This window comes from Pinus tabuliformis, chromosome 2_2 (assembly GCF_031772625.1).
Source record: "Pinus tabuliformis cultivar Carrire ecotype Pingquan chromosome 2_2, CPIR1, whole genome shotgun sequence".
NCBI classification, from domain to species: domain Eukaryota; kingdom Viridiplantae; phylum Streptophyta; class Pinopsida; order Pinales; family Pinaceae; genus Pinus; species Pinus tabuliformis.
The window spans coordinates 802,793,775-802,804,686 of record NC_142300.1 but is presented as its reverse complement, the minus strand read 5'-3'; the positions used below and the strand labels follow the sequence as shown (position 1 = coordinate 802,804,686).

General features: G+C 52.4%; 2 non-coding genes and 1 pseudogene across 2 annotated transcripts; all 3 read left to right on the top strand.

Annotated features, from left to right (window-relative positions):
- Nucleotides 1-545: 545 nt before the first annotated feature.
- On the top strand, nucleotides 546-2,358 carry LOC149195307 (18S ribosomal RNA). The gene has a single exon (XR_016255442.1). It is a non-coding gene; the product is annotated as an 18S ribosomal RNA (ribosomal RNA).
- A 2,677-nt stretch (nucleotides 2,359-5,035) lies between these two features.
- On the top strand, nucleotides 5,036-5,189 carry LOC149195306 (5.8S ribosomal RNA). The gene has a single exon (XR_016255308.1). It is a non-coding gene; the product is annotated as a 5.8S ribosomal RNA (ribosomal RNA).
- A 270-nt stretch (nucleotides 5,190-5,459) lies between these two features.
- Nucleotides 5,460-7,324, top strand: LOC149195305 (25S ribosomal RNA; annotated as a pseudogene).
- Nucleotides 7,325-10,912: the final 3,588 nt, after the last annotated feature.

Sequence of the window (10,912 nt, the reverse complement as noted above, 5' to 3'; positions counted from 1 at the left end):
TGGTGTGGAGGGTCGGGGGGCATTTCTAAGAGAGGTTGTGGGCTCGGTTGGTCTTGTTTTATTTCCTTCCATTTCCTCTTTGCATTGAGGCTGCCGCAGGCGATCATGCGATCGAGGTCCATCGTTGCTACTGTCCGGGTGGACTCCTAGGTGGCCCCTGTGTGGGGAGGGGATGGGTGGGTTGGGGGGCATTTCTAAGGGAGGTTGCGGGCTCGGTTTGTCTTGTATGATTTCCTTCCCTTGCCTTTGTGTCGAGGCTGCCGCAGGTGATCATCCGATCGAGGTCCACTGTTGCTGTTGTCCAGGTGGACTCCTAGGTGGCATCGGTGCGGGGCGGGGAGTGGCCTTGGTGCGTTGTGGCTCGGCAGGTCTGCCCATTTGTTTGCCATGTCCTTGGCATGTTGCGTGTGCTTCCTTCTTGGGATGCAAGAGGTGCAAGGCATAAAAGTTTTACATGATATTTTGACGTCTCTTTGACTTGATGGGTGTTCAGGTTGGCTCTTGGTAAGAGAGCACCCAGAATGCCCTTTGAAGTGGGAGGGTGCTACCTGGTTGATCCTGCCAGTAGTCATATGCTTGTCTCAAATATTAAGCCATGCATGTCTAAGTATGAACTAATTTAGATTGTGAAACTGCGGATGTCTCATTAAATCAGTTATAGTTTTTTTGATGGTACCATACTACTCAGATAACTGTAGTAATTCTAGAGCTAATATGTGCACCAAGTCCTGACTCTTTGGAAGGGATGCATTTTTTAGATAAAAGGCCGGCGCGGGCTTGCCCGCTTCTCCGGTGAATCATGATAACTCGACGGATCGCACAGCCCTTGTGCTGGCGATGCTTCATTCAAATTTCTGCCCTATCAACTTTCGATGGTAGGATAGAGGCATACCATGGTGGTGACGGGTGACGGAGAATTAGTGTTTGATTCTCGAGAGGGAGCCTGAGCAACGGCTACCACATCCAAGGAAGGCAGCACGCACGCAAATTACCCAATCCTGACATGGGGAGGTAGTGATAATAAATAACAATACTGGGATCATCGAGTCTGGTAATTGGAATGAGTACAATCTAAATCCCTTAACGAGGATCCATTGGAGGGCAAGTCTGGTGCCAGTAGCCGTAGTAATTCCAGCTCCAATAGCGTATATTTAAGTTGTTGCAGTTAAAAAGCTCGTAGTTGGATCTTGGGTCGTAAAGGTCGGTCCGCCTACTCGGTGTGCACCTGCCCTTCCGTCCCTTTTGTCGGCGGTGTGCTCCTGGCCTTAATTGGCTGGGTCACGGTTCCCGCACTGTTACTTTGAAAAAATTAGAGTTATCAAAGCAAGCTTATGCTCTGAATACATTAGCATGGAATAACGTGATAGGAGTCTAGTCCTATTGTGTTGGCCTTCGGGACCGTAGTAATGATTAATAGGGACTGTCGGGGGCATTCGTATTTCATTGTCAGAGGTGAAATTCTTGGATTTATGAAAGACGAACCACTGTGAAAGCATTTGCCAAGGATGTTTTCATTAATCAAGAACAAAATTTGGGGTCTCGAAGACGATCAGATACCGTCCTAGTCTCAACCATAAACGATACCGACCAGGGATCAACAGATGTTTCTCTAAGGACTCCGCTAGCACCTTCTGAGAAATCAGAGTGTTTGGGTTCCAGGGGGAGTATGGTTGTAAGGCTGAAACTTAAAGGAATTGACAGAAGGGCACCACCAGGAGTGGAGCCTGCAGCTTAATTTGACTCAACACAGGGAAACTTACCAGGTCCAGACATAGTAAGGATTGATAGATTGAGAGCTCTTTCTTGATTCTATGGTTTGTGGTGCATGGCCATTCTTAGTTGGTGGAGCGATTTGTCTGGTTAATTCCGATAATGAACGAGACCTCAACCTGCTAACTAGCTACACGGAGGTTCCCCTTTGCAGCCAACTTCTTAGAGGGACTATGGACGTTTAGGCCATGGAAGTTTGAGGCAATAACAAGTCTGTGATGCCCTTAGATGTTTTGGGCCGCACGCGCACTACACTGATGCAGCCAACGAGTTTTTATTCCTGGTTCGAGAGGATCGGGAAATCTTCTCAAATTACATCGTGATGGGGATAGACCATTGCAATTATTGGTCTTCAACGAGGAATTCCTAGTAAGCGCATGTCATCAACTCGTGTTGATTTCATCCTTGACCTTTGTACACACGGCCCATCTCTCCTACCGATTAAATGATCCGGTGAAGTGTTCGGAATGCGTCGACAATGGCAGTTCGTCGCTGTCGACGTCGTGAGAAGTTCATTGAACCTTATCATTTAGAGGAAGGAGAAGTCATAACAAGGTTACCGTAGGTGAACCTGTAGTAGGATCATTGATAGCAGGGGTTTTCTTTTTTGGTTCGGGTTGGTTGGGTGTCGATTGCAATGTGGGACATTGTGGTGCGTCTCTAGGGGAGCGGGTTTGGTGTTTGGCGGGAACATCGTTGGTTGCTTGTCTCGAGGTAATGCTTCTTTTTTTATGTGTGCTTGCAAGCCATGCTTGTGCTTGTCCCACCCATCCTTTGTTTTTCTTCCCCCCAATGTGTTTCTGCAGGGGGTTCGGAAGCTTGTTTCTTGGGAGCCCTTCTGACGATCTGGTCAGCCGGGCATGGTTGCTGCAGAGTTGAGGTGCTTGGTAAAAACGATGGATAAATTCAGACTCATTCGTAACGGCGGTGCTCAGTCTTTTGTTCGTTGGAAGGCATGGGCCAAGGGTGCAGGCTTCCATAGTTGGTTCTCTTGAAAAGGCGGCGGCGGTTGATGCGTTGCTTGGGTGAGCTTTTTCGCTGGTGGTTGGGTCGAGGGAGTGGTTGCGCGCGTGCCTGGTAGCTCAAACCTTCCGTGAGGCAATATTGTCGGGGTGCGGTCAAGTATGGGATGGATGAAGAGCGGTTCAACCCGTTGGGCTGGCCACCCTAGTCCCTCCCGACCGTTCCTCGACATGCCCTCGCGGAAGGGTTGGGTGTCCAGGTAATGAAAAACCCATCCCTCGGTCTGAGCTCCATCGAGATCGCAATTTTCCCTGTCGACGGGCATGAGGGTGGCAATCTTATCTCGTGCCTTTTTCGTCGAGGGAATTCCTCATCCTCTCGTGAGCCACTCCCCTTCTGAGGGAAAAAAAAGTAGCGGGTTGTGTCTTTGTTCCTCCCTTTGGATTGTGGGTTTTTTGTGGGACTTGCGTCATTTCTTCGTTTCATGGTGTGCGCTTTGCGAACGTCCCTCTCTCTAGTGGCCTTGCACCATCGATGTATTTGTGGCCCGCAGATTTCTCCAGTGTTGAGTGTCGGCCCATGACAACTCCTCTTTGGAGTTTGATTCTTTGACCCCCGTTGACTCTCTCGCTAGAAAGGTTGTTGGGTGTTTTGTACATGGAGGGGTGCAATAGCGGGGTGGGTTTGTGTTATGGGCAGCAATCTATTTTTCGTTTAAAGCCTTGTGCCGCTGGGTTGGGGGTTTGTTTTCCTCTCAGTGACGTGCTACAGACACTGGTCTCATCGTGGCCCTCGTCTTTTCTGTTGGTCAATTTTGGGTTGTGATTTATTTGCTTGGTTGTTTTTGCTATGTTGTAAAGATGGAAAGGGTGTTGTGCTGAATGCATGTGGGAGGGTGTGAAGAGGTGGGACGCTTTTTTGATTGGGTGCCTTGTTTGATTTCTTTTTGGTTAGCGGACATCTTGCTCGGCGTGCTGTTGAGCTTCTCTCTTTTCTTGGGATCTTTGTTTCTTTGGTGTTGTTTTCTTCCCTTCTTCCTTTTGCCCCTAGCCTTACAGAGGAGAGGTGAGATTGTTGTGGATTGGTGTTCGGGAAGGACGAAAAGAAGTGCGAGTTCCAAGGGTGGCCACCCTAGTCCTTCTCGATCGTCGTCCCCTACAGTTCCACCCTTTTTCCGAAGGCGCGGGGTTTGGGAAGCTTGTTCTCTATTTGAGCCTCCCCTTGTGAGCCAGTAGCCATGTTTGATATCTCTTGCTTTCCTGTTGTTTTCTTCCCTTCTTGCTTTTGGCCCCTTAGCTTTATGGAGAAAAGGTGGGATTGTTGTGGATTGGTGTGTTCAGGAAGGACGAAAAGCAGTGCGAGTTCCGAGGGTGGCCACCCTAGTCCTTCTCGATCACCGTCCCCTGTAGTTCCCCCCCTTTTTGCGAAGGCACGAGGGTGGGGAAGCTTGTTCCCTGTTTGAGCCTCCCCCTATGAGCCGGTGGACGCATTTGATATCTCTCTTTCTTTCACGTTGTTTTCTTCCCTTCTTTCGGCCCCTAGCTTTACGAAGAAAAGGTGGGATTGTTGTGGATTGGTGTTCGAGAAGGACGACAAGCAGTGAGAGTTCCCAGGGTGGCCACCCTAGTCCTTCTCGATCATCGTCCCCTGTAGTTCCCTCATTTTCGATGAAGGCACGGGGTTGGGGAAGCTTGTTCTCTATTTGAAGCCTCCTCCCCTTGTGAACCGGTAGCGCGGTTGATATATCCATTTCTCTCTTGTTGTTCTCTTCCCTTCTTCCTCGTGGCCCCTAGCTTTACGAAGAAAAGGTGGGATTGTTGTGGATTGGTATTCTGGAAGGACAAAACGTAGTGTGAGCTCCTGGGGTGGCCACCCTCGTCCTTCTCGATCGTTGTCCCCTTCAATTCCCCCCTTTTGCCGAAGGCACACGGCTTGGGAGGCTTGTGCTTTGTTTGTGCTTTGTTTTCTACCCTGTTCTCTTCCTTTCTGTCCCTAACTCTACGGAGAAAAGGGGGAATTGTTGTGGGCTGGTGTCGGGGAAGGGCTAAAAGCAGTGCGAGCTCCCTGGGTGGCCACCCTAGTCCTTCTCGATCGCTGTCCCACGCATTTCCCCCCTTTTTGCGAGGGTGTGGGGCTGGGGGGAGATTGTCCTCTATTCGAGCCTCCCCCCTTGAGGGGGTTAGACACCTTTGTTTCTCTTTCTCTCATGTGTTTTTCCTCCTTTTGCCCCTTGGCCTTACATTTGTTGTGGGGGGTGCCCCTATCCAGTTTTGTGGCCGATTTTTTGGTAATACTTGGAAACGAATCTTGGCAATAGATATCTCGGCTCTTGTTACGATGAAGAATGTAGCGAAATGCGATACTTAGTGTGAATTGCAGAATCCCGTGAATCATCAAGTTTTTGAACACAATTTGCACCCGAGGTCTCGGTCGAGGGCACGTCTGTCTAGGCATTGCATCCCATTCAAACGCGCTCCCTACAATATGCTAGGGAGCAGTGGAGCTGGTCGTCCGTGCCCCATGCGGTGTGGTCGGCTGAAATACCTCAAGCAATGTTTCGTGGCGTGCGTCAGCGAGTGGTGATCTTGTCCCCTTGGATGGACAGTCGCCGTTAGCCGATGAGGGCTTTGTGTGGCATCGCTCGAACTTGCTTTGCTCTCTCTTGTCCTCCCATGGGGTAGGGTGGATTTATCTCCAACTTTGCGACCTCAGCTCAGGCGAGAACACCCGCTGAGTTTAAGCATATAATTAAGCGGAGGAAAAGAAACTTACAAGGATTCCCCTAGTAGCGGCGAGCGAACCGGGAAAAGCCCAACATGAAAATCAGGCGGCGCCGCCACCTGAATTATAGTCTGTAGAAGCGTCCTCAGCGGCGGACCTGGGCCAAGTCCCTTGGAAGGGGGTGCCTGAGAGGGTGACAGCCCCGTCGGCCTGGGACCCTGCCACATCACGAGGCATTGTCGGCGAGTCGGGTTGTTTGGGAATGCAACACTAATTGGGTGGTAAATTCCGTCCAAGTCTAAATACGGGCGAGAGATCGATAGCGAACAAGTACCGTGAGGGAAAGATGAAAAGGACTTTGAAAAGAGAGTTAAAGAGTGCTTGAAATTGCCGGGAGGGAGGCGGATGGAGGTTGTCGATGCGTCTTGGTCAGATGTGGAACGGCTCAGGCTGGTCCGCCGCTCGACTTGAGGTGAAAACCAACACGGGCTGCTGCATCGTCACAAGCGCGGGCAGATTAGTGCCTGTCAGTTTGCCGCTGCGGTGGTCAAGGAACGAAGCGTGTGCCCTGGTGGCGAGCCGTGTGCACCTGCGCTTCTGGTGTTGGTTGGCGGGCTTTCCATTCGACCCGTCTTGAAACACAGACCAAGGAGTCTAACATGTGTGCGAGTCGGTGGGTTTGAAAACCTGTGAGGCGCAAGGAAGCTGATGGGTGAGCTCCCCTGTCTGGGGGGGGTGCATCGTCGACCGACCTTGAGCTTATGCGAAGGGTTCGAGTGTGAGCACACCTATTGGGACCCGAAAGATGGTGAACCATGCCTGAGCAGGGCGAAGCCAGAGGAAACTCTGGTGGAGGCTCGTAGCGATACTGACGTGCAAATCGTTCGTCTGACTTGGGTATAGGGGCGAAAGACTAATCGAACCATCTAGTAGCTGGTTTCCTTCGAAGTTTCCCTCAGGATAACTAGAGCTCATGTGTGAGTTTTATCGGGTAAAGAAAATGATTAGAGGCATCGGGGGCGTAACGCCCTCGACCTATTCTCAAACTTTAAATAGGTAAGAGGGTGCGGCTGCTCCATTGAGCCACGCTGTGGAATCGAGAGCTCCAAGTGGGCCATTTTTGGTAGGCAGAACTGGCGATGTGGGATGAACCAAAAGTCGAGTTACGGTGCCGAATTTCTCACTAACCTAGATCCCACAAAGGGTGTTGGTTGATTAAGACAGCAGGACGGTGGTCATGGAAGTCAAAATCCGCTAAGGAGTGTGTAACAACTCACCTGCCGAATCAACTAGCCCCAAAAATGGATGGCGCTGAAGCGCGCAACCTATACTCCACCGTCGGAGCAATTGCCTGGCTCCGATGAGAAGGAGGACGCGGGGGTCGCTGAGAAACCTCGGGCGTGAGCTTGGGTGGATCGGTCCCCGGTGCAGATCTTGGTGGTATTAGCAAATATTCAAATGATAACTTTGAAGACTGAAGTGGAGAAAGGTTCCATGTGAACAGCACTTGGACATCGGTTAGTCGATCCTAAGAGATGGGGAAGCCTTGTATCAAGGGTGCACTCTGCACGAGCATCGAAAGGGAATCGGGTTAATATTCTCGAACCGGGACATGGCGGCGGGCGGCAACATTAGGAAATCTGGAGACGTCATCGGGGGCCCCGGGAAGAGTTATCTTTTCTTTTTAATAGCTTGCCCACCCTGGAATCGGTTCACCCGGAGATAGGGTCCAGCAACTGGAAGAGCACCGCACGTCTTGCGGTGTCCGGTGTGCCCTCGGTAGCCCTTGAAAATCTGGAGGACCGAGTACCATTCATGCCTGGTCGTACTCATAACCGCATCAGGTCTCCAAGGTGAACAACCTCTGGTCAATAGAACAATGTAGGTAAGGGAAGTCGGCAAAACGGATCCGTAACTTCGGGAAAAGGATTGGCTCTGAGGGCTAGGCCTAGGGGTCTGCGCCCTCAACTCGTGGGCTGTCGGCAGTCTGCCCGAGCTGCTCTTGCGGCAAGGGCGGGCAGTCACGTGCCGATTGGGCTATGGGCATAGAATGCCCCCTGCCGGGGGCTTTTCCCTAGGCGTCGAACAGTCGACTCAGAACTGGTACGGACAAGGGGAATCCGACTGTTTAATTAAAAAAAAGCATTGCGATGGTCCCTGCGGATGCTGACGCAATGTGATTTCTGCCCAGTGCTCTGAATGTCAAAGTGAAGAAATTCAACCAAGCAAAATCCGGGCAACCCTCTCGCGCCTCTGCCTCTTTCCTCCAGACGACAATTTTTCATTGCTTGGGGGCAGGAAATTTGGGGTTTCCACACCGCGACGGAAAAGGCGCCGAAGCCCGGGAAAACTGGGGTTTCCATGTCGCGCCCCGGCGCCCAAAATTTGGGGTTTCCATGCGGCGCCCAAAACGTGGGGTTTCCGTGCGGCGCCCTAGATGTGGGGTTTCCATGCGGCGCCCAAAATTTGGGGTTTCCATGTGGCGCCCAAGATGTGGGATTTCCGTGCGGCGCCCAGGATTTGGGGTTTCCGTGTGGCACCCAAAATGTGCGGTTTCCATGCGGCACCCAAAACGTGGGGTTTCCATGCGACGCCCTAGATGTGGGGTTTCCATGCGGCGCCCAAAATTTGGGGTTTCCCTGCGGCGCCCAAGAGGTGGGGTTTCCGTGCGGCGCCCAGGATTTGGGGTTTGTGTGCGGCGCCCAAAATTTGGGGTTTCTATGCGGCGCCCAAGATGTGGGGTTTCCGTGCGGCGCCCAGGATTTGGGGTTTCCGTGCGGCACCCAAAACGCGGGGTTTCCGTGTGGCGCCCAAAATTTGGGGTTTCCGTGCAGCACCCAAAATTTTGGGTTTCCTTGTGGCGCCCAAAATGTGGGGTTTCCGTGCGGTGCCCAAAATTTGGGGTTTCCGTGCAGCGCCCAAAACGTGGGGTTTCCGTGTGGCGCCCAAAATGTGGGGTTTCCGTGCGGCACCCAAAATGTGGGGTTTCCGTGCGGCGCCCAGGATTTGGGGTTTCCGTGCAGCACCAAAAACGTGGGGTTTCCGTGCGGCGCCCAAATTTTGGGGTTTCCGTGCGGCGCCCAATATGTGGGGTTTCCCTGCGGCGCCCAAAATTTGGGGTTTCCGTGCAGCGCCCAAAACGTGGGGTTTCCGTGCGGCGCCCAAAATTTGGGGTTTCCGTGCGGCGCCCAAAATGTGGGGTTTCCGTGCGGCGCCCAAAATTTTGGGTTTCCATGCGGTGCCCAAAATGTGGGGTTTCCATGCGGCGCCCAAAATGTGGGTTTTCCATGCGGTGCCCAAGATTTGGGGTTTTCGTGCGATGCCCAAAATTTGGGGTTTCCGTGCGGCGCCCAAAATGTGGGGTTTCCGTGCGGTGCCCAAGATTTGGGGTTTCCTCCCGGCGCAAAATTTTTTGGGGTTTACACATCTTGCCCAAGCCTGGGGAAACTTGGGGTTTCTATGTCGCGCCCCGGCACCCAAGCCAGGGGAAACTAGGGGTTTCCATGTCGCGCCCTGACCGAAACCAGCGGCGCCAAAGCCTGGGGAAACTTTGGGTTTCCGAGTCACGCCACGACCGAAATCGGTGGCGCCCAAGCCTGGGAAAACTGGGGGTTTCCAAGTCACGCCCTGGCGCCCAGGCCTGGGGAAAATTGGGGTTTCCATGTCGTGCCACGACCTAAGCCGGCGACGCCCAAGCCTGCGGGGACTCGGGGTTTTCCATGTCGTGCCCTGGCGCCCAAGCCTGGGAAGCTTGGGGTTTCCATGTCATGCGCACTTGATGGAACCACGGGTTTCCGCATTTTACGACACGAGGGAAACGCGGGGAAATTGGGGTTTCCATGACGATGCAAACCAGCTCGCAAGTCTCGGTAACTTGGTGTGTTTCAAAACCGCTGCCCAAGTCTGGGGAACTCACTATTTCCATGTCGCGGCACACCCTGAATCGCCCGAGAGTCTGTGGAACTTCGGATTTCCATGTCATGGGGCCATGAAGAGCCACCAAAGTCTGGGGAACTCGGGGTGTCCATTTCGCAGCGCGATGAAAACTGCTACCCAAGTCAGCGAACACACAATGGGTTTCCATTTCGCGTCACAACAAAAATTGCTACCCAAGTCTGGGAAACACGGTGTAAGGACCTTCGGTTCGGTTTCTCCCCCTCGGTGCGAAGTGCGAACTCTACGACCGAAATGTGGGAACAGACATAAATATAATGCGCATTAGAGGTGGAGCGATGGTTGGTTTATAGCATGGGAGCGTTTGGCATAACCCACGGGCCAACTCACATGTTGGGGCGACTTGAACGAAGGATTGTTTGCCGACAAGCAATCGGATGGCAAGTTTGCAACTTGTAAGGGCGTTTTGGCACGCAGTGATCGAGTCGGCCTGGGCAGCGACTCACCCAAACGCTCGTATAAATATGGCAAGGCGTTGGAGCATGTGGCATTCATTCGATGATGGACATTCGAACATGAGCATTCGGTGATCAAGAAAAAAGTGCGAAGTAGTGGAGCAGGTCGCAAAAGAGGCGCGGGCATATATGCACCCACTCTTGGGCAAGCACACATGATACGCACAGGGTTCAGTTATCGGGTGAGGGCGCGGGTAAGGAAGGCACCCGCCGTTCGGTGTGACACGGGGTGTCTCGGGTAGGTCGCCCGCCCATCATGGAAGAAGAAACGCGGAGGTGTCTCGGGTGACTCGGGTAAGTCACCTGCCCGTCGTGCAACAGGAAACGCTGGGTGACTCGGGTGAGGTTGCCCGCCCGTCATGCAGTGGTAAATGAGGTCTTATCGACGAGTACGGTTGGCAGCTCACGTGAGGGCGTGCCCGCCTAGCTCGGGCAAGGAACTCGGTTGGCACACAGAGGTGTTGCCTATTTGTAAAATTGGCTAAGTATGAAACTTGGTGTTTCCCAAGTATACTTGTAAAGCCTCGTAAACATTGTAGAGTTGAATAATATATTGTATTCGGGCAGACTCATTGTTCAGGGAGTTGCCCCTCCCTTTACATTGTTTAATTGTGTTCTTCATGTATAATTGCTGATGATAATGAATGTGTATGGGTGTTCATTGGCATAAAGGAAACATAATAATACTTGGTTGCGAAAAACAAACTAAGTAGACTAATGATTAGGCGTAGTCCATGAACATAAGTATTGGTGAAAAGAAAGTGTTCGGAGGCACCGCACCTCGCCAAGTACGGCTGAAAGAGTACTGTAGGCTTGGGGGCGTGACACGCGGGGTTCCCATGTCACTCGTGTCGTGTTGGGGATGGCGCACGCCCCTTGATACATGCACAATGGGTGAGCTACCAACGGAAGGCACGCGGGTGACCCTTGTTGCGTGCCCAGATGAAAGAGGTGACCATGTGCGGACGAGTCAAGATGCGGGCAGGTGTGCGACATGCAGCGATGGGTGTAATCGGCGAGGTGTTGGAGCCGACCCATGGGTGTGACAG